Source organism: Pseudorca crassidens, chromosome 5 (assembly GCF_039906515.1).
Source record: "Pseudorca crassidens isolate mPseCra1 chromosome 5, mPseCra1.hap1, whole genome shotgun sequence".
Taxonomy (NCBI): Eukaryota; Metazoa; Chordata; class Mammalia; order Artiodactyla; family Delphinidae; genus Pseudorca; species Pseudorca crassidens.
Window position 1 is genome coordinate 70,175,390 of NC_090300.1, and position 21,426 is coordinate 70,196,815.

Consider the following 21,426-nt stretch of genomic DNA (forward strand, 5'->3'; position numbering starts at 1 on the left):
TCAATGGGTCTAGAGTAGGTATGCACAGAGTAGCTGAGGCAATAAAATATGAACAAGAAGGAAAAATATAATAAAAATTTTTTAATGTAAAAATGATGAATTGGGAGATTGGGATTGACATGTATACGTTGATGTGTATAAAATGGATGACTAATAAGAACCTGCTGTATAAAAAATAAATAAAATCAAATTCAAAACTTCAAAAAAAGTTTTTTTAATGTAATAAAAATATAATAGATGAGATATAAGAAAAGTACTATGGATGTTCAGAAAAGGGGAGATATTTCTGGCTGGAGAGGTGGAAATCTAGGAAGACTTTATGGAGAAAGAAAACTTAGGTTTCAACTTGGGCAGTTGAGATGATATATGGACATATTAAGTGATCACCTCTGGTTGAATGAAGAGAATGTCCCCATCTCTGTTGATGCAGCAATGCTGACGACTGGACGCTGCCCTGTGTTGACCACAGCAGGCCTCTCTTGGCATTTCTTAACTACAACACACTTGAAAGTCAACTCAACAATCGTTGATAGGAATTCTAAGAGACAATATGGCACACATATATGTGGAAACCACTCATAAACTGTAAAACTGGAAATAAACGTGAGTTGTCTGTGTTATGGTAGATTATGTGTTACGTATCATCCACAGTTTACAAGGTATAACTATGTACCTAATGGATTACCAATAAAATTCCCATGGAATGAATTCAAAGTTGGACACTTAATTGGATCTCGAGATTTACATTGGGAAGAAAGTTGTACTTGCCTGACTCAGAATTAGTGTGCAAGAAAGCTTAATGGTTGATGCTTTGTCATGACGATGGACCCTTTTCAGAGGCTGGGATTGCTGAGTCATGGGGGCTCGTGCACCGGTGGCAAGGAGAAATGTTAATTGGGGACGACTGTGGCTGCAGAAGGCGTGTCTCCACTTGAGAAGGCAAACAGTGAGAGAGGAAGCCTTTGGTTTTAGGTTACTCTAAAAAGAAAAAAAATAATACTATAGCAGAGACTAGATGATGTGAGAATCAAGAAAGAATCAGGCTGCATATTCTTGTAAATACTAAGCATTTATTATTAATAGTTATAGCACTTTGACACTGTAATATTTGGAACACAACAACTGAAGTCCCTAAAAGCCAAACTTGGCTTGATCATCATTTTTAGGATTACAGAAGGCTAGATTTGGAAGGGGCCTTAGAGAGCTCTGAATCCAAACTCATTTCTTCTAATTTTAGAGCAAACAGTTCCTCTGGAGCCCAGGAAGCAAGTTGCCCAAGGCAGGATAGTAAGTTGTTCTAAATACAGAAAGATACAACATGTTCTTTTTGGTGTTTTTTAAAAAGAAACACAAGTATTTCCTTGGTTTTTCTATTTGTCAAGCCTAAAAAGCTATTGTTACTAAAACCACTCAGTTGCTATATTAACCAAATTCAAAGCAATGCTACACAGCTGGTAAAAAGAAAAGATTGTGGGGTATTTCCACAATCTTTTGCACCTGCCTCAACTCCTAGGACAAATGATGACTCATTCACTTAACAACACCTATTGGTGTTTACTGTAATCAAGGTATTTTCAAAACTCCAAAAGGCCTTGAAGAGCTCATAGTATAGCAAAGGCATTAGACTATTACTACTAATACTACTATTACTATTAATAACATAATAATATGAGATATAAAGTGTAAAAGACCTGAAGAAACATACAGGGAGTTGAAGGAGGGTTAGAATACCAATGGTTCTAACTATCAGGGAGGTTTTTGTAGGGAAGGTGTCACCTGAACCAGCTTTGAAAGACTATAGGATTTGTCCCCTCAGATATTTTTGGTAGGCTGGGAGAGGTGGATTTCCCAGTTAGTAAAGACAGTGGGGTGACAAAGCATAAGGTAGTTTTGTTAGAACAGAGAGCAGGAAGGGGAACAGTGAGAAAATGCTGGACAGGAAGGCTTAGGGGAAATATCCCATATAAGTTATGATTTGCTTCCTGGCTTAAGTATTCTCACCATGCCAGAAAACATTTATGTTTTAAATTTATTTTTATAATCTGTAATAATCAGCTCATTCAAGAACACCTGAAAAATATAGAGATTTAAAAAGAAATAACTTTTATTATTTAATAATTTGCTTTATTTCCTTCCGGTATTTTTTATTTTTATTTTTATTTTTGCGGTACGCGGGCCTCTCACTGTTGTGGCCTCTCCCATTGCGGAGCACAGGCTCCGGAAGCGCAGGTTCAGCGGCCATGGCTCACGGGCCCAGCCGCTCCGCGGCATGTGGGATCTTCCCAGACCGGGGCACGAACCTGCCTCCCCTGCATTGGCAGGCGGACTCTCAACCACTGAGCCACCAGGGAAGCCCTCTTCCGGTATTTTTTTAAACAGACATTAACTGTTTTGATTTTTTTTAAACATTGTTTTAATCACAGTTAATTTTCTCAATAATTAAGTGATAGGTCCTGAAACAGAAATTTCTTGTGTCCAATGACAGTATTAGTCTCAGAAGAGATAAAATGCCACAATGAAAGCCATGAAAGGGAAACTTCGATCCAGACGCTACTGCAAGAGGGCACCAATGCTTCCTGTTGTTGCAGATGCTTCGTCCCACCTGTTTAGTCATGGGTGATCTTGACCGTGCTCCTCAGGGACCTTCTGATGAGGTGGGGGCTCTGTTGACAGTTCACAGAGCAGTTTGCCAATCATTTAAACCATCACTTCACCATTCCCGAGTTCATAACTTCGGTTCCATTCTTGGTCTGTAGGGTTCGTCTTAAACCAGTGTTTCTCAGGCAGTAACAGGCATAGGAACTGCCTGAGGATCTGGGTAAAATGCAGATTCTAATTCAGTAGGTCCGGAGGGCTGGAGACTCCGCATTTCTAACAAGCTCCTAGATGGTGCTGGTACTGCTGGTCCACAGACCATACTTTCAGAAGCGAGACCTTGGAGTATTTTTTTTTTCACACCTAAGATGTCTTTCTGTTGCTTTCACACAAGTAAAACATGTTCATTTGGTCAAAACCTTTCTCCCCCAAATGATATAAATCTTATTTTATTTACTTTTGACATTGTATTATGGCCCAAAAAGCTGAGGCTAAAGTGATTTTTTTGATTAATTAATTAACGTATTACTTATTTTTGGCTGCGTTGGGTCTTCAATGCTGGGCGTGGGCTTTCTCTAGTTGTGGCAAGCGGGGGCTACTCTTTGTTGCGGTGCGCGGGCTTCTCATTGTGGTGGCTTCTCTTGTGGAGCACAGGCTCTAGGTGCGTGGGATTCAGTAGTTGTGGCTCATGGGCTCTAGGCATGAGGGCTCAGTAGCTGTGGCGCATGGGCTTAGTTGTTCCGCCGCATGTGGGATCTTCCCGGACCAGGGCTTGAACCCGTGTCCCCTGCATCGGCAGGCGGATTCTTAACCACTGCGTCACCAGGGAAGTCCTGAGGCTAAAGTGATTTTTATTCCTTGCTAGGTAAACTCCTTTTGCCACCCAGACGTTTACGGGATTTGTTGTTGTCGTTTTGCTTTACTCCGTGTTACAAACATTCCACCCTGATGTGTGTGCGTGTGAATCCCTTGTCTTTGGTTTTGCCTTGAATGCAGTGTGGCGCCTGTGACTTGCACACCCAGGTAACCTCCGCAGCTTGGGAAAGTTTCCTCTACTGATGCCCTAGTCAGTGTTTCTGACCAGTGACTGTTTCCGAGCCAGGTCCTGTTTTCTTCCTAAGGACTTACTTCCAATAATTTTCAGGTTGGATCTCTGGCCCCTGATTTACATAGATGATTTTCTCTTTCTACTTTGATCTCTTTAGGCTTTTTTCCATAATCTAGGAGAGATTCTTAAGTTTATCCTCTATGTCATTGGCTAGATTTTTCTGGGTGATTTCTGCTCTTGGTTCTTGCCCCCAAAGTGGATATTAATTCTGCTATTGGCACTTTTTAAATTTCCTAAGTATTTGTCCATTTCCCATTTCAGTTATTCTGTTGTCTTTTCATATTGGAGTCTCTCTTTATTACTTATGTCCTTGTTGCAAAAGGCATTGCCTTTAACTTTTTAGAGAATACCAAAAACTTCTTTCTCATTTTCTTCTGGTTCCTTGGGCAAATCAAAGGTTGTTCTCCCTGTGTTTTTCCAGGATAATATTCTCTTTTCCCTTCTTCTATAGGGTCATGGACATCTGTCACTCTTTTTGTGTCTCAGCATCTGAATCTCTTCCTTCCTCCTTCCTACATTTGGAGACTCTCCCATTTTGTGGAGCAAAGCTTGTTTTCCATATAGAAACTGAAAATGCTGGAAACTCTATTTCTCCATCTCCCTTACCATCAGGGCACACGGGATAGGCTCTGCCAATTAGATGTCTCTGGTCTAGGCACTAATATGAGTGGATCAAGGAAGCAGAGCAGAACTGGCCAACCCCAGTTTCCAGATGCAGCATAGCGGCAGTTCTAGAGGCAGCACCTAGGGTCGGGTACAAGCACTAATGTCCACAGCCAGCTATGGCATTTAGGAGTGTCACCATGGGAGCAATTAAATAGCTTATTATATAGTCTTTGAATCTGCTCTTTAGTCTCAAAGCTATGGAAGCTCCTCGACATCAGATTAATAAATTAATTTTGTTTATATTGTCAGAGACTAATTCACAACTAATTTACAACTAAGAACCCTGCATGATACGATCAATATCTTTTAAACAGACCCCATGGTGGTCTTACTTTCTGGTTACCGTTTCTTAAATGAGTGGTCATCTGCTTTTATAACACAGGAAATCCTTGACTCCACTCTATCCACCTGGGTCAGGGTCGAACCCATTCTCAGAGGAGATCTGGATGTCATAGTCCATTTCTGGCCCAGTTCCTGGTGTCTTCAGGTTTTCATTCTGTGCAGGTCTGTTGGTTGGGGCTGGGATTTCCTAGCTCTGAGAAAGTAGAAATAGAGGTCTGATGGGGGAAGGGGTAGCTACCTAGGGCTCTGTCGGGTACAGATCTTGCCCAGAGGATCAGTTTCCTCACCTATTAAAGTGGAGGATGGGATTTGGTGATTTCTAAAGGCTACATACCTGTATATGCACGCAAGGCTGACCCACAAGTGATGAGGCAGGCTAAGAGGGACCAGAGACAGGAACCAAGCTAAACGGTGCTGGGTCAGGGAGAGCTTCCGGCATTACACTCACTCTCTAGAAGGACAAACTAAGTATGAAAGCTTGTCATCTCATAATCAAACTGTAAGCAAGGGATTAGCAACAGGATCAGATAAACTGCCCAGGATTCTCGATTCTCTTTATTCTTTACCCTAACGAATGCTACTATCCTTTTGATTAAGTGTGGAATATGCAATGGGAAATATTGCAATTTAGACACTTTTTGAACTGTAATCATTAGTCAATATAAAACAGAAGGAAACAAAATCAAATCTGTTTCTTCTACCTCTGCCATGGTGATCAAGCACAATCCTCTAACTGTAATCAGAGGTAGGACTAAAATGTCAAAGCCATGTGCTTTAAAGAATTTAATTGGAGACTCAGCCATCATCCCAATGCACAACCACTTTTTTTCTCTTTAAAGAAAAGGAGGATTTAAGCATCAGTTAAGTCATCCTCCATTTAAGAGCCTGATGCCCTAGAAAGTCTTCTTATCTACATTCTATTCAGGGAAATCAAGGCTCAATATATATTGCATTTGGGTCAAACTGTGGTTTAGTAGTTCTATTGTTATCAATAAGTTGACAAATTAAGGGTCAAATAGACCATGAGAGAACACTGGAGGCTAACTTTGAGAACAATGTTGAAAAGGTTCAGTGGGGATAGGAAAAGCAGTGCTAGGAATCATAGAAACCAATACCAATCGTTTCATACATTTGCATGGTGTTTACAGTCTGCAATGTGCTTTCACATTCATTATTCATTATAAGCAGAGTTGGGACTAGAACCCAAGTCTCTTGACTCCTTGCCTGGGCATCTTCCCCTGGGCTCAGTTATATGGTTGAGTGCTTCATCTGTGCATGGTACAGGGGGCCTAAAAAATGTGACCTGTCCTATTTGGAATTTGCACGTACCACCAGAAAACATTCACACTGCTTATCTTTCTGCTAAGGAAATCTTGAAGGGTTCTTGTTCTTTTCCTGTCTATTAAGCCATATGTGTGAGCAAAGAGAAAACTTATAATAAAAAACCTGCAGAAAGGAAGCTGTGTCTTATTGCCAGAGCCTTCTCAGTGCCCTGCAGGTACCTGAGGCTCAGGTTACACAGCTGCAGCCATCTGGGTGATCTGGAACTAGAGGGGATCAGGATCTAAAGGTGAGATATTAAGGTAGTGGGGTAATCTATGAGTCAACCTGACAAATGAAATATCATGTGCCTGACTGGGAATTTCTAAGGTTCAAATGGAAGGTGAAAACACCAAGCCCCCTTGGTTTAAAAAAATCATTTTAGGATGCAAATGTGAATTGCTGACCTACTATTCTAGGTGTATATTTATTTTTATTCTTTTTGTTTCTTTGGTAGGATTGTGCTAATATTGTGTACTCAACGTGCCTTTGAATTCTCCTGGTGACCATTCAGTGGAGCCCCATCTAATGTTAGTGTTAGTGATTGAAATGAAAGCACATAGTGAAAATTTTTGCTTGAAATTATCCTTGAAAAATACTTAGGAAGGTGCCCTGTTGGTGCCCAACCCAGCCTGTTTTTCCTCCAGCTTTGGAATTAATTGCTGTTTATTGGTTGAGCCCCAGAAGCAGTAGCTGGCTTTTAACTGAGGACCATGCTGAATAAAAAATGGGTACCATTAAACAACAAAATCATAGAGGTGGGAGAGTTGACAATGAAAGATGGGCAGAGACTGGGAGACCTAGTGTGGGAGGGCAGGTTCACATCTTGCACCTCCTGCTCACAAGAACCCTGGTGGTAAGGACCACCAGTGGCATTTCCATGGTTACCTCTCTCCTCTCTCTGCTCTCACGCTGAATTTGTGGATGCGACATGCATCAATGATGGGACTACACTGTAATGAGAACCTGACCTCACACAAGGGGACAAGTGGGAGAGAACTGTTTAGGGCAGAATCTGCTAGACTTGACATCTCATTGAAGAGAGGAGTTGGGGGGAGAGAGATGTCAGGAATGATTCAGGGTTGTGACTGGGATGGTTGGAAGTAGGGAGGTATAATGTAGGGAGGACTCAGGAAGTTGAATTTAGAGCCATGTTGAGTTTGAGGGTTCTCAAGTAAAGGTTGGATAACCTATAGAGAATACTAGTTTGAGTCTGCAACTCAAGAGTGAGAAATAAAAATATGAAAATTGTCTATAATTGGGAGCTTCTACTTAAAATTAAATTTATTCTGCAAGGTAGGAGAAACCTAGTCTCATTCAATTCGAGGTCTATTCCACCCTTTCTCTGGGAATGCACTAACACAGAATGTCTTAAGCTAACTGGTTGAGTGAAGGACTAATGGTTAGAAATATGGGTAAAAATCTCATTAAATATTTCAAAATAATATCTCACTACAAACCACCTGCTAAGGATTCCCGAGAAGATTCAATTGTCAAAAGAGGGACTGCAACTTTCCAAATATTTGTTGGGTTTTTTTTTGTCTTAAAAAATGAGCGCTATATTGTCTTTGTCTTATTCCAGACACATAGGAAAAGTTAAAATAATGTAAGCTTATTGTAAGAAAATTTTGGTAAGCAAAAAGAAGGAATCATCTTACCATTTAACGATAATCACTTTGAAAACCTAAGTTCATATCCTTTCAGATTCCTCTTTATATGCCTATCCTTCTTTTTTCCACTTTAAAACATTGTATACTCAAGATAAATGAAAATACATGACCACACAGAGAGTTTTACATGATACATTCATAGCAGTGTCATTCATAATAGCTCCAAAGTTGAACTAATCCAAATATTCAACAACTGATAATGAATAAAGAGAATATGGTATATCCATCCAATAGGTTAGTATTAGGCCATAAAAAAGAACAGAAACCATTAATACATGCTACAGCATGGGTGAACCTCGAAAACATTATGCTAAGTGAAAGAAGCCAGATGCAAAGCCACACAATTTATGATTCCATTTACATGAAATGTCCAGAATATGCAAATCTATAGAGACAGAAAGTAGATTAGTGGTTGCCTGAGGCTGCAGGCAGAAGTGGGGAATGACTGTAAATGGGTGCAAGGTTTCTTTGGGGGCTGATGAAACTGTTCTACTATTAGAGTGCAGTGATGGTTATACAATTCCATAAAGTTATGTAAAATCATCGTATGCTTAAAATGAATGAATTTTATGGTATATAAATTATACCGCAATTAAGCTGTCAAAATAAATATCATGGACCTCTTTTCATTCACCTAAAACTGTAGCTGGAAATATAAATCTAATCAAATCCCTACTGTTGGGCAGAGATTCTCTCTCCTGCCCTGATATCTGCTGTGATTCCCTAAGAGTGGGTGAGGCCGTGTATCACAGCCACGAATGAGGCAAACTGCATCCTAAAGCATACCCCCAGATACGCACATCATCAAGAACGAGCAGACCCTCTTCAGAAGTCACACCGCTCTACACAGCTTCCTAAAGGAAGCAGAGAGGCCACCAAGACCGAGGCTGCAGACATCAAACCTCTGGACATTAGTTTCTACCTCTTGCTGTTTTGTGAGGACAAAGATGTGTGCTCCATGTTTGTGTTCCTTCAACAGGCCCTGGGGGGTGTCTCCGGGCTCATCCTAGCCTGCTCCAACACTATCAAAAGAGGCTCCTGGCTGACGTAGCAGGTCCAGTCCATCCAGGGGTCCACTGGGAGATCTCAGCCGAGCTATATCACCTACTCCTTCCCTTGGAGTTGCTATCCTGTTTTATCTTTGTTTTAACATGTAGAACTGGCATTGTGTCTATTTTCTCAACACTATTCCTAGGTCTAGTACAGTTAGCAAGTGCATATTATATACTTGTTAAAATAAAAAGGTGGCATAACTTGTCTCCCTTTGTGTTTGAGTCTCTGTGAAACTTTTCATTGGTAGTGGACCCAAGAGGGATTAAAGCTCCATCCATCAACATTTCTACTACCACAGACTGGCCCCCTGTCAGACTAGACTGACTGACCTTTGAAGTTTCACTGGCTTCCAGGTGTGGTCACAGCTCTCCTATGTTCTGGGCTTACCTGAGGTCAAAAGTCAGCAGACTTGTGCAAGGGTGAGTTGGGATGGGCCAGACTGCATTCAGATAAGCTGTTCCTGCGATCTGATAAAATGCAAACAATGATTACAGCCTCTGGCTGAAAAATGGGCTGCAAAGCTGGGTAAAATTGTGCAGAAATTCATGGGCAGATACAAACTATCATTAGTCTACATTGGCTTGATTTCTCAAAACCAATAAAGAAAGTAGCCTGTGATACCATTTTCCCCTCAAGAAAAATCCAAGTCTTTTCTCCCTCTCAAAACAGGGAGAAAATATTCATTTAGGAAGTCTGATAATCTATTCCTTTTTTACACGGAGATAATTTTTTCCCATTGTACAATGAGATGTGAAGAATAGAGAGTAAACAGACCTTTTGTAATAGACTTCATTATCTTTAATACTGCATTTAATAAAAGCCTACCACTATTGTTTACCAAGTTTTCATCTCTTTACAAAACGCTGATGCTTATCTGATCTGGTCAGAGGTCTTGTTTGCATCACAGGCTGGTACAATAGTCTTGAGAAGAGAATTAAGCTCAGCTATAGAGCAGGACACATCAAATATTTAAACTGTCACTTGTGCTTAATTCTTCCTGGAAAAAGTTAACCTTGAGTATTTTTTTAAAGAATTTATTTGATATAAAGTTGAAAAGCAACCATTGCTTTAATTCTATGTCTACTCCCAGAGCAGAACTATATCCTTAGATAATTTGTAAAATTGATATATGCTAAATGTGACAAGACCTAGTGAAACGGGAGGGAAGGGGGCAGGGCACAACTCTGGAAAGAATGACATGCTCGAGGACATAACGTAAGCTGATTTGAACAAAATGGGTCCAAGATGTAGGACAAGTCGATTTCCATTAGATCTTGAGCCTCAGTATAAGCTCACTGTAACACATCAGCAAGCTAAATGACACACCCACAGGCTCCATGACAGTCCCAAGACTGACCATAAGGATCAAGAAGTGGGTGGTGCGGGGCTTCCCTGGTTGCGCAGTGGTTAAGAATCCACCTGCCAATGCAGAGGACATGGGTTCAAGCCCTGGTCCAGGAAGATCCCACATGTCGTGGAGCAACTAAGCCCGTGCGCCACAACTACTGAGCCTGCGCTCTAGAGCCCATGTGCCACAACTACTGAGCCTGCGAGCCACAACTGCTGAAGCCTGTGAGCCTGGAGCCTGTGCTCCGCAAGAGAAGCCACTGCAATGAGAAGCCCACGCACCGCAACGAAGAGTAGCCCCCGTCTGCCGCAACTAGAGAAAGCCCAACCCAGCCAAAAATAAATAAATAAATAAATAAATAAATTTAAAAAAAGTGGGTGGTGGCCCAATTCCTGGAAATCCCCACCCCTTCCTGAAATGGCTGGAATACTTCTCCCACTCATTAGCCTATGAAATTACCCACCCCTGTAAAAACTGACAACCCCATACCCTGGTGCTTTTCTCACCTTCTGAGATGGCCCACACTCTGTCTGTGGAGTGTTTCTCTCTAAATAAATCAATTTGTTACCTATCACTTTGTCTCTCACTGAATTCTTTCTGTGATGAGACATCAAGAACCTGAGCTTCACTAAATCCTGAAACCAGGTGTGTGATCTCATTTGGAAGACTGTGGGTTTCAGCTGGGTTTGAGTCCCAGCCTTGTGGGTTCAAGCCCCAATCTGAGGTGCACGGTTTCTCTAGAATCTCGCACACAGGGCACATTGTAACAAACAACAAATATTAAATCCTCCCCCTCTCCCTCATCCCTCCTGGTACCTGCCCAGAGTCATGGTCTAAGATAACATGACCAGTCTTCCAGAGAGACGATAACAACTGTGTTGCTTCTCTAGCCAAGATGAAGGATTCTTGCATTCACTCCCTCACTGGATAACATTGGATCGTTAAGTCCCAGGTGTTGCCAATGGCTGCTGGGGAGGAGAAATGAAGGAGATATGGAGCCCACCGTGAAGAGCTGTATGTTTGACAGGAGCAGATCAAACACACTTCGGAAAAATTACAGTGCAATGGGACAATCCAGTGCGTGCCTTGTTCAGAAGATAGAGAAATTATTTTCACATCAGTAGAGGATGCTGGCAAGACAGGTAAAATCTGCATTCATGGAGGTGGGCCTGGGAAAGTATTTTGAGAAGAGGGAACTAGATGAGAAAAAGTCCTGAGGCAGGAAGTGAAGGAAGCTGTGTGTGTGTGTGTGTGTGTGTGTGTGTGTGTGTGTGTGTGTGTGTGTGTGTGTGTGTGGTGGTGGTGATGGTGGAGGGTTGGAGGTACAGTCTACAGTTGGAAAAAGCTGATCATGGAACCAGGGAGGGGCAGCTGAGGAGTTTGGACTTAATGTGGTTGATATCATGGAACCTTTCCAAGTTCAGAGTATAATGCGGCATGCTATGCTCTGGGAAGATGAATTTGGTCAACAGGCTGAAAGTAGCCTCAAATTGAAGAGAGTGTTGGAGAGCATAAAGTCTGAGAACCTAACTGTGTGGATGAAGAAACCGAGACCAAAGAGGAAGTGACTTGCCATGAGGTTACAGAGCAGTTTTAGGACAAGCAAAGGACTACAAACCTTCCTCTCCTTTGCCTCCCCATGCCCATCCTGCTTCTGTTTCCAAGTGGCCAGGCTCTGTTGATTCTTCCTCTTCCTTCCCATTGGTCTGCTTACATCCAGTCTTCATCTCTTGAGGAAGTTATCTGATTTTATTTAAATGCCCAGGCCTTTTACCTTCTGCATCTTCCTCTTCCTTTGACCAGGAACAAGAAGGAAAAAAACAGAACACAACAGTTGAATGCCTACATTGACAACGGCAGGCACTTTTTCAGAGACTCAGAGACAAATTGCACTCTCAGCCCAGTAGCTGAGAAAGACAAGGTGACCAGTGACATCATGCAGAGTCGCAGGGACTGAGGGTAAGCACAGTGCTCCCATCACTCTGTAGGGGCAATGCATCTACTGGAGGTGGCGGGAGGGGCAAAAAGGCCTCTCAGAGGACGTGATATTTAAGGCGAGTCTGAAGAAGCTAGGTAAGGGTTGCCAGGTGTACGGAGAAGAAAGAGAGTGCCCGGGAGAAAGAAGAACCCGTATAAAGGCAGAGAAGCAGGGTCAGTTAAGGTGTTTGAGAAACCACCAGACCTCCAATTGGCTGGAGGGTTCAGGACTGGCAGACACGAGGCTGAAGAGCTATGCAAACTACACTGAGGAGTTTGGCCTGATGGGTTTCAGGCTGGGGAGAGGCCACATAGGGTTGGTATTTACCTTCCATCTTCAGTGTCCCTGTTCTTATTATTTCTCCAGTAGCCTCTTCATATCTTTTCCTCTTGGTCAGCCATAGGCAGATTATGAGTTCTGCACATTGGAATGTTCAATGTGAGACCAGATGGCCACTCAGCAGTGGGTAAGGGAAGAGTCAGGCTGCCTGGGCTCAGTGGGGCGTCTCAGTTTAACCGGGTACTAGCTCTGTGTTAAGAGCAGGCTACTTAACCTCCTTGGGCTAGAGAAAATAATAATGCCAACCTCAGAAGGGTTTTCTGAGGGTTAAGTGAAATGCAGATGAAAAATCCTTAGAATATTGCTGGGCATATATGAGGACAGAGAAAGGACTGACAAGAGCTACACAAAGGCCTTGGGGAACGGGATTGTCATGGATGCAAGCAAATGGTGGGAACACAGCCTAGTGTTGTTCAGTCTTTGGTGTCATCACTGGCAATCCTCCAGTCACATGCCCTCCGCCCCACCTGAAATTCCCTGCTTCTTTTAGTCTCTGAATTGGTAAACCTGTATTTCTCTAGCATTGAGTCTGCAGATTTACACAGCCTTCCCTTCTTTCCCAAGTCCCTGCACGCAGCAGGTTTTAATAGGGTTGTTGAGAAAAGTGTGAATACAAAAGAAACCAGATCAGCAAATGAGGAGGCTTTTGATTTGGGTTTGCGCTGATGACAACACTGCATGCGGTTCGCCCAAGCATCCAATTTATGACTTTGCCTCTTACACTCCTGGTGAGTGCCTCCTGAGCAGAAATGATCTTTTGTGATTAACGTTATATAATGCTTGTGCTAACTCTAGGCCCACCTGAGCAATTCATAAATATTTCAGGAGGAGAGACATAGGATCTTCCCCAACACACTCATACAACAGTTTTAACATAATTAGGAGCATTTCTGGATCTAACACTGCACTCTTTTTTTCTAAATTTTTTTTTAAAGGAATTTTGCCTTTTTTTTAAAAAAAATTTATTTATTTATTTATGGCTGTGTTGGCTCTTCGTTTCTGTGCGAGGGCTTTCTCTAGTTGCAGCAAGTGGGGGCCACTCCTCACCGCGGTGCGCGGGCCTCTCACTATCGCGGCCTCTCTTGTTGCGGAGTACAGGCTCCAGATGCGCAGGCTCAGTAATTGTGGCTCACGGGGTTAGTTGCTCCGCGGCATGTGGGATCTTCCCAGACCAGGGCTCGAACCTGTATCCCCTGCATTGGCAGACAGATTCTCAACCACTGCGCCACCAGGGAAGCCCTAACACCGCACTCTTACAATGTGCATAATGAAGGAAATGAATGCTAATTATACGTTATTAAATCTTATTAATCCTCATTAGAACCCTATTATTCTTTATGAGTGGGTTACTGGGGAAGAAAAAAAAAAAAGCAGCACTGGTCAAGTCCCATTATGTCCAATGGGGAATGGGTGAATCTATTCTTAGTTGGTGTGATACCAGGAGTTTTTCATGTTAAACAATAGCACTCAGAATGTGGGTTTGCTGAAATGTTGAGAACAGAGTAAGTGAATTGTGGTGTAACAGAAGGATCTTTTTAAAGCCCCAGAATAAAATCTCTTTAAGAGCTCACGTTTCCTATTTCAAACTACATTAGTTGCAAAGACAAAAATATTTCATTATTGCATGGAATAGGTACCCTTGGCCTTACCTCTACTACTATCTTCGTATTTTTTGTATGAGTAGATGAGAAACTGATAGCAAGAGAGATGGAGTAATTTGGACCCAAGAATGTCTGGATTCAAAGACTTTGCACTAAGAAGATGCTCGATAAATGGTAAGTGCAGAAATGTGTTTCTCCGTTTAATTCTTGGTCAAAAAGAATCCCACCAAATCCCCAAAGAACCAAGTTTTGGAGGTTTCATGAATTAGTAACTCACGGTGTACTCTCAACATTCATTAACAGAAATTAGGAGGTCAGGGCCTCCTTGTTGGGTGGAAAAATCACGGGATTAGTCAGGTGACCTGGCGGGGGGGAGGTGGGTTCAGGTGCTTGCTCTGTTGCTTATTTTGTGTTGGGTAAGTCATTTAACCTGACTTTTTACCTCAGATGTAAACGATGGACTATAATTTGTCCTAACAAGATCTAATAAACCAGTGAGAAAGTGCTTTTATGATGTGCTGAGGTGAGGACATCAGTAGGATTAGAAATACAAGGAAACAGTCTCCAGCCTTGGAGTGTCTTCCAGGCAATGTCAGCTGAACATTTTAACCCCCTGACACAGTTATTGGTGGGTCCCCTGGTTGCTCACATATACAACCGTCTGAGGAAAAAAAGTCCCACTCAAACCTTCCAAGAACAGGCTTGCCTTTCACCCAGTTCGCAGATTTTTTTTGAAGCTGTAAGCACAGAATAAGCTTTCTGGGCTTCCGGCAGGGCTGTGAAGTGAACTCCAGGGTTTCGTTTATTTGAGCACCGGATAGAGGGAGTTGCCTTGAAGCAACTGATAGGCATGGCTATCCAGGGCTCACTGGCAATTAGAACATTCCAGGAACTGACTCCCTCCGGGGCCCAGGGAAGCTCTGAATCTCTTCCCAGGGTATCCTCGCTGTCCGCTGACATCTAGCCTGGTTCACTGCTCCGCGGGAAGGAGGGAGTCAGGGCTCTGCCTGGAGACAGGAACACAGCTGGGAGGCCGAGCATCCGGGTCCCGCGCCTGGATCTGTGGCGGGCATGACCTTGCAGGAGTCATTTCTCTTCCGAGAGCTCCAGTTTTCCCATGTGTGAAGTGGACGGGTTGGAAGTTGGTCTGGGCCAGCTCTGAACCTCGCTGGGAATCCGGGGCGGGGCTCACGAGGAAGATCTCTGAAGGGGATTCCACGGCAGGATCTCGTCTGCTCAGATTCAGCCCCCTAATCTGGTGCCCTAACAGTGGACGCAGGTTCCCCCATTTTTCCGGCAGCCCCTCGCCCCGGCCGCTTCCTCCTTCTACGTCTCCTTCCTCTTCCTCCAGTGCAGGCAAAACCTCCACAGCTCCCTTTCCCTTCCTCCTTTGCAGTCTCCCCGCATCCCCGCGTCTTCCCTTCCTCCCAGGAAATCAACTGTCGTCAGCGCGCCCACCTTGGGGCAAGGCCACGGCCCGCGGCGGGCGCCCCCTCCCCCGGCGGCGAGCGCAGCGCGGCGCGGCGGCCCCGCGGGCACCCGCCTTCCCATACCTTACATGGACAAATGCGTGCAGGCAAAGTCAGGAATTCAGGCCCCTGACGTCAGCCTCCAGCTCTCAGGGCACCGCACGGGAGACCGAGGGGAGGGGGTGGGGACGGTGGGGAGGAAGGAGGGGGAAAGGCACCAACCAGCAGCCGCTCCAGCCCTGCCGAAGTTTCACTTTTTGTCTGTGGGTTCGCTCCCGGGCCCCGTGCGAGCTTTCCTGGGATAAGTAGCTTTAGCGAGCGGGGGAGAGCCAGGCGCTGCAAGGTAAGGGCTGGCTGCGCGGCCGGGGGCGCGGGGCGCGGTGCGGGGCGCGGGGCCGGGCCTGGGGACAATGGGAGGGGGAGTGCCTGGGCACCTCCTCCTTCTCCGCTGCCTCCGCCTCCAGCCGCCGCCGCCGCCGCCGCCGCTGCCCCGACCGCCTCCTCCCCGAGGTATCTGTTGCAAATCCTCCTTCCTTCCCCCCACTCTCCGCCCGCGGGCGCCTCGGGAACCCCCAGCCCTCCCCGAGCGCGAGCGCCTCCGGGGTGGCAGGAGCGCGGGGCGCCGAGCGCGCGCCCGGGCCGGGCCGGGCCGCAGGGCCCGCGGTGCGGAAGTGTCGGCCGCAGCGTAATCATGGGGTGCACGCGTGGGGGAGGGGGACCCCGTGTTTTTTGGGAAGCGTCGACCGGGGGCTGGGCGCGGGTGGAGGCCTTGCCTGCGCGCCCCCTGCCCGGGCTTTTCAGGGCTCCCAGGGGGCGGGGCCACACCCAGCAGCTCCGAGCTTTCGCGGAATCACAGTTGTCACAGTGGAAGGGGCCTAGGAGCCCTCACATCAAGTTCCCCCATTTTCCAGTTGGGGCAACTGAGGCCCAGAGAGGAGGAGAGGCTCCCCAAAGTCGCTCACTAGAGGCTGAGCCATAATTAAAATAAATGGCTCCCGACTCCTAGTTCCTTTTCTCCAAGCAGTTTTCCAGCGCCCACTGTGAGACCGCGCCATGCCGGGTTGTTGGGTCAGATGCATTTAGGGCCCTTACTCTGCCCTCAGGGAGCGTACAGTCAAACCCGAGGAACCAGACGTGACCCAAGGTTGAAGGTGCTAAGTGCTGGGGAAAAGGCAAGGGTAAAATTTCAAGGGGCTCGGAGAAGAGTTTGGTTTCCTCGTCCCTCAGGAAGCATCAGAGGCTTTGGAAGGATGGGGGGTTTTCTGAAGCCAGCCAGGCTTCAAAATGTGGAGAGTGGGGATGGAGCTCTAACTGTTACTATGCTGGGAGCACAGGGTTGGGAGGCATGGGTACAGGAGATGAGATAATCAGTGGAATTGGGCCTGAGGGGTGTCTTTGGGACTTTGAGGTGCTGGGGGAGCTGAAAGAGCTTTGTGGCTTCCCTTCCCTTCCCAGTGATCCAATGTCTGCTGGCCCTCAACACAAAATGCAAAAATGTAGGTTCACGTTTGAGCTGCTTTTCTAGGACCAGACTCGCTTAACCTTGTGTCCAATCCCGTCTCTCTTTCCACCTCCTCCCCCTTTTCTAATGCTTGCTTACCAATAAAACTCATTCTCACGAAGGTGTTACTGACTTGGCAATGGCTTTCCTCCCCCAGCACAAGAGCATTTTAAGAAAGCCTTTAAGCGGAAGGAGAGAAAGCAGCTAACACTCTCCTCTCCCCTGCATCCTCACCCTCCCTGCCCTTACGGATAGGGAAACATAAATAAAAGCCCAGAGAAGATGGGTGCCAGTTCTAAAGCCTACAGTGAATGATGGTAGCCGGTGGGAGGCCAGACCTTCCAGTAGGGTTCTCTGTACCCCATGACCAGCCTTCTTCCTTTCAGGGTCTCTGCCTGCACCAGGCTCAGTCAAAAGGAAGAATGTGTATTTTTTTTTTTATCTCAGTATAAGAATACACTTTATTTTTATTTTTTTAATATACAGAAGGTTCTTATTAGTCATCCATTTTATACACATCAGTGTATACATGTCCATCCCAATTGCCCAATTCATCACACCACCACCTCCACCCCTCCGCGGCTTTCCCCCCTTGGTGTCCATACGTTTGTTCTCTACATCTGTCTCAATTTCTGCCCTGCAAACCGGTTCACCTGTACCATTTTTCTAGGTTCCACATATATGCGTTAATATACGGTATTTGTTTTTCTCTTTCTGACTTACTTCACTCTGTGTGACAGTCTCTAGGTGCAAGAACGTGTATCTTGCATTTAATTTTTGCAAGGCAGTCTCCCAACACCAACACCCAGGCCTGCAGAGTCTAGAGTGTAGACTCTAGATGCCAGATAGGTAGCCGGGGTTAGCTGTCTGAATGGTAGGGGTGCACGCCTGGGGCCTTTGGGTCAGGCAGCTGCCCAGGGTCATGCTCCTTGTAAGCAGCGGGCAGGCCTAGAGCCGGCTTTGGGGATTGACAGAAGGAGGAGAAACAGCTGTGGAGCTGGTTACTATGATTGGGACAGACTGAGTAGGACCCTTCTTCGAGTGACATATGCCAGTGGACAGTCAGTTCCAGGCAGTGGGAGATGGGAAAGGAGGCTTCATTATGAAGGTCCTTAAAAATGCCAGGCATGGATATGACTTGATCATTTGAGGGTTCTGAGCAGGCTGGGACATGAGTGAGAGGAGAGGAACTGGCATTGGGAGGCCTTCTGCTGCCCATTCCAGTGAGAGAGGCCATAATCTGGCCTAAGAATATTATCGGTGGGGTGTTGCTCATTTACCCCACGTGTATTACTGAGTGTCTGTTATGTGCCATTGGCAAAGATGAGTATTTTACGGCAGGTTCCTTATTTTATTGAGGCATATATATTGTACATTGTATGTATTGAGGCATATAAAAAGTACACTTTTTCCCATTTTAATATCACTGAAATTGGGTTGTCTTATGATCACAGATGTGTCATAGTTGAGCAGCGCTTCGTTCTAAGTTGATAATGGTACGTCTTACCCTTGAGGGTTAAGAGTTGATAAAATTTGTTGATCATACCCTTTATGAATGTACGGTGCTTTGCACTTTATAAAAGTTTTCCATCAGATATTCCATTTGAGTCTCAAAAGTCCCCTGAGAATTGGGCCTGGTGATCCTGTCATCTCGACTTTACCTCTTGCCCAAGGTCACAGAGCTAATTAGAAATGTGCTCAAAATGACAGCCTAGAACTTTGCCTCTTGATGTTAATATTTGACTTTACCCTGCTGTGGAGCTAGCATGGGTTAATTAGGAAAGGGAAGGTCAAATTGAATTTGATTTCAGAACTATGGCTGAAGATGCTGGAATGATGGTGCGTTTTTTTTTTTGGGAGGGGGGTTTGGCCAAGGGCAGAATGTAACTCATGAGGACTGGGAGGATCCCTTAGCCCAGAGATTTGCTGCATTAAATGGAAAATGGGCAGCGAGATAGAAGATGCCGGGTAACATAATAAAACCAGAGGACGGAGCACGCTGCTGTTTCTACACAGAACGAGAGGAGCAGTGGAGGAAGCACACAGGTTCTGGAGCCTCCCTTCTGTGAAGCAGGAGCTGGCTATCCCTGGGAGTGCAAAGATGAGGAGGACACGGTCCCTGTTCTTGGGGAGCACCTGTGTGTGTGTGTGTGGGGTGCTGTTTGAGGGCTATGTTTCTGCTGCACTGATGTCGTTCCACCTCAGGGAAGCTACTAGAGGGAGCAGTGTCTGACGAGAATCTTTAGGGTTATACAGGAATCGCCCAAGTGGAAGAACAACAGGTAAGGGCTGAACCTGTTAGGCATATGCAGACAAATGTAGGGAAGGAGCATGGTGGTTGAGGCTGGTTTTTGCATGGCCAGCATGAACAGGGTGGTGGGAAATGGGAAAAGGGAGGATTTTCATTCTTTGCTAAGTAGATTTAAATTTATCTTGTGGGCTCCAGAGGCCATTAAAGGCTTCTCTAGAGATTTGCACGAAAACAAGGCTGGGCAAGGGCTCTGGAAGCATCTGTGGGATTAGGTATTGGGATGCTAAGCCCAGGAAGAAGAGTAACATATTTAGTAAGTGGTTGAGTGGAGCTGAGACTTTGACCCTGGGCAGTAATTAGGAGTCCTAGCTCAGCGTCTGCATTGCTGGGTGGGGACTTTTCCTGGATAATGGCATTGGAAGGCAGCACCCAGCTGGAAGAAACCGAGGCGAGGAAAGGGGAGGTAAAGTTGTGATGCATGCAGGAAGCTTATCTGGGTGGAAATCCATGGGCTTGAAGGTGTGTGTGGAGCAGAGGTGGGGAAGGGAAGAAGGAATGGAATCGTGATGTGGGAGTCTGCTCTAGATGGCTTGGATGTGTGGAGAAAATGGCAGTGCCTTCTTGATGCGAGTCATAGAAATGGGGAAGGACACTGATGCATTGGTGAGGACCTCACCTCTCCTGACTTTCTACAAATAGGGTGGGTGGGTGGCCAGGGGGTTAATGGGATTCATGCTTGGAAGCAGGTAAACCACAAAATTGAGGCTAGAAAATGTTTATCTTTTGATCCTTCTTTCTTAATAATAATAACATAATTTAAAAAATTTGAGTACTTACCGTGTACTTATGTAATTCTCATACTGACTTATTAAAGTAGGTTTTATGATTATCAATCTCATTTTGCAGATGAGAAAATGAGTTTGGTTAAATAAGGTTACACAACTACTAAGTGAAATGGCGAGTTTAGAACCTTTCCGTGATCTTCACCGCTCGCTCTCTGCCACAGAAGGAAAAGTGGAAATTGTCGATGAAAATTAATCAGTTGATCTAAAAAAGAACTGGAAAATTTTATTCGATCCAAATTTGAGCATTATAACCCGGGAAGAGCATCTCAGAACACTCTGAGAACTGTTCCGCCTGTTAGAAGTCAAGGCATGGTTATATAAGCTTTTTGAGACAGAGGGCTGTACATCACGTGATGTATTGATATTATCAACAGTTTACTTAATGCAGATCTAAGCATCATCCTGGTGGGTCATGTGACCCCTGCAACATCAAGAAGGAATGTTATTAAGGCGTTGTCTGGTTGATGCTAGGAGCGTGTTGCTCTTGATGGTTGAGCAGGTATGCCTGCCCCTGGGGGAGGTCTGGTCGAATCGTAATGCAGACACTCGATGCGCAGTGCGGGGAGACAGGGGGCCAAAGGGCAGGGAAGCATTTTTATGTTTAAGTTTTCTTGCCTTCCCATGAAATATGAATTTTATTTCACAAAGTCACCCCTGTCTTTCAATGTTCTTCCTCAGAATTTAACTCAGTACCCATTCCTTGGGCCCCAGCAGGACCATAATCCAGGGTTTCCCTGGGCAAGCAGGCTTTTCACTTCCATACTGGTGCTGCTTCAGCCCGGTCTCTCTTGAGATGCTGCCATTCCCTCTACCCTTTGGGTGTCTTCGCTCTGCAAAGCTAACTGGAGAGGACAGAGCTTCTCTAGCAAACATCTGCTTCCTCCCCCCAACATTGCCTTCTCCCCAGTCTCTTGGAGTAATAAGGATTTGAGGTACCCCATAGAGAGGCAGTTGGGGAAACAGGATAACAAAGTAGGGGAGTGATGGAGGTCTTGATCTCAGTCATTGCCCTTGATCCATGGCTCCTGGGACAATGTTCTCCGGAGTCGAGCCAGATAGCTCCTGTTGGATCCCGGCCTTCCCTAGGTCACGCAGACCTCTTCCTCCAAGAAGGCGTTCAGGCTCAGGACTCTGAGGGATCAACTAAGGTTCTTTCTGTGACCTACCCACCTGAGGTGGGTTATTTGCATTTTGATAACTTACAGGTAAGATATTTTCAGGGGCGAGAAGACAGATCCTAGGAATGGCACCCAGCAAAGTAAATAAGACCTTGGCTTTCTCTTCTTTGAATACCTCTCATCTCTGGTACCTTGAAGATGTTTAGTAACTGCTTGTTTACT

The 21,426-nt window shown here is 45.2% G+C and overlaps 1 protein-coding gene and 1 long non-coding RNA gene across 14 annotated transcripts in view; one reads left to right on the forward strand and one right to left on the reverse strand.

Annotated features, from left to right (window-relative positions):
- Positions 1-2,389: 2,389 nt before the first annotated feature.
- On the reverse strand, positions 2,390-15,849 carry LOC137225025 (uncharacterized). Of its 8 annotated transcripts, none has more exons than XR_010943655.1 (5): positions 15,712-15,849; positions 11,721-11,895; positions 10,919-11,070; positions 9,142-9,221; positions 2,390-4,904 (listed from the first exon to the last, which is right to left on the reverse strand). It is a non-coding gene; the product is annotated as an uncharacterized lncRNA (long non-coding RNA). The 8 variants fall into 8 exon arrangements; XR_010943652.1 differs by having other exon boundaries at positions 2,390-5,162; XR_010943654.1 differs by lacking the exon at positions 9,142-9,221 and having other exon boundaries at positions 2,390-5,162.
- The window catches only part of LPP (LIM domain containing preferred translocation partner in lipoma), a 701,187-nt gene continuing 695,454 nt past the window's right edge, over positions 15,694-21,426 (forward strand). For 3 of the 6 annotated variants that reach the window (XM_067738384.1, XM_067738387.1, XM_067738383.1), the window contains exon 1: positions 15,694-15,832. The gene's annotated coding sequence lies outside the window, so the exon portion shown is untranslated. Of the gene's footprint in view, positions 15,833-15,942; positions 16,000-21,426 lie in introns of those variants that run through there. The other 3 variants (XM_067738389.1, XM_067738385.1, XM_067738395.1) reach the window with 2 other exon arrangements.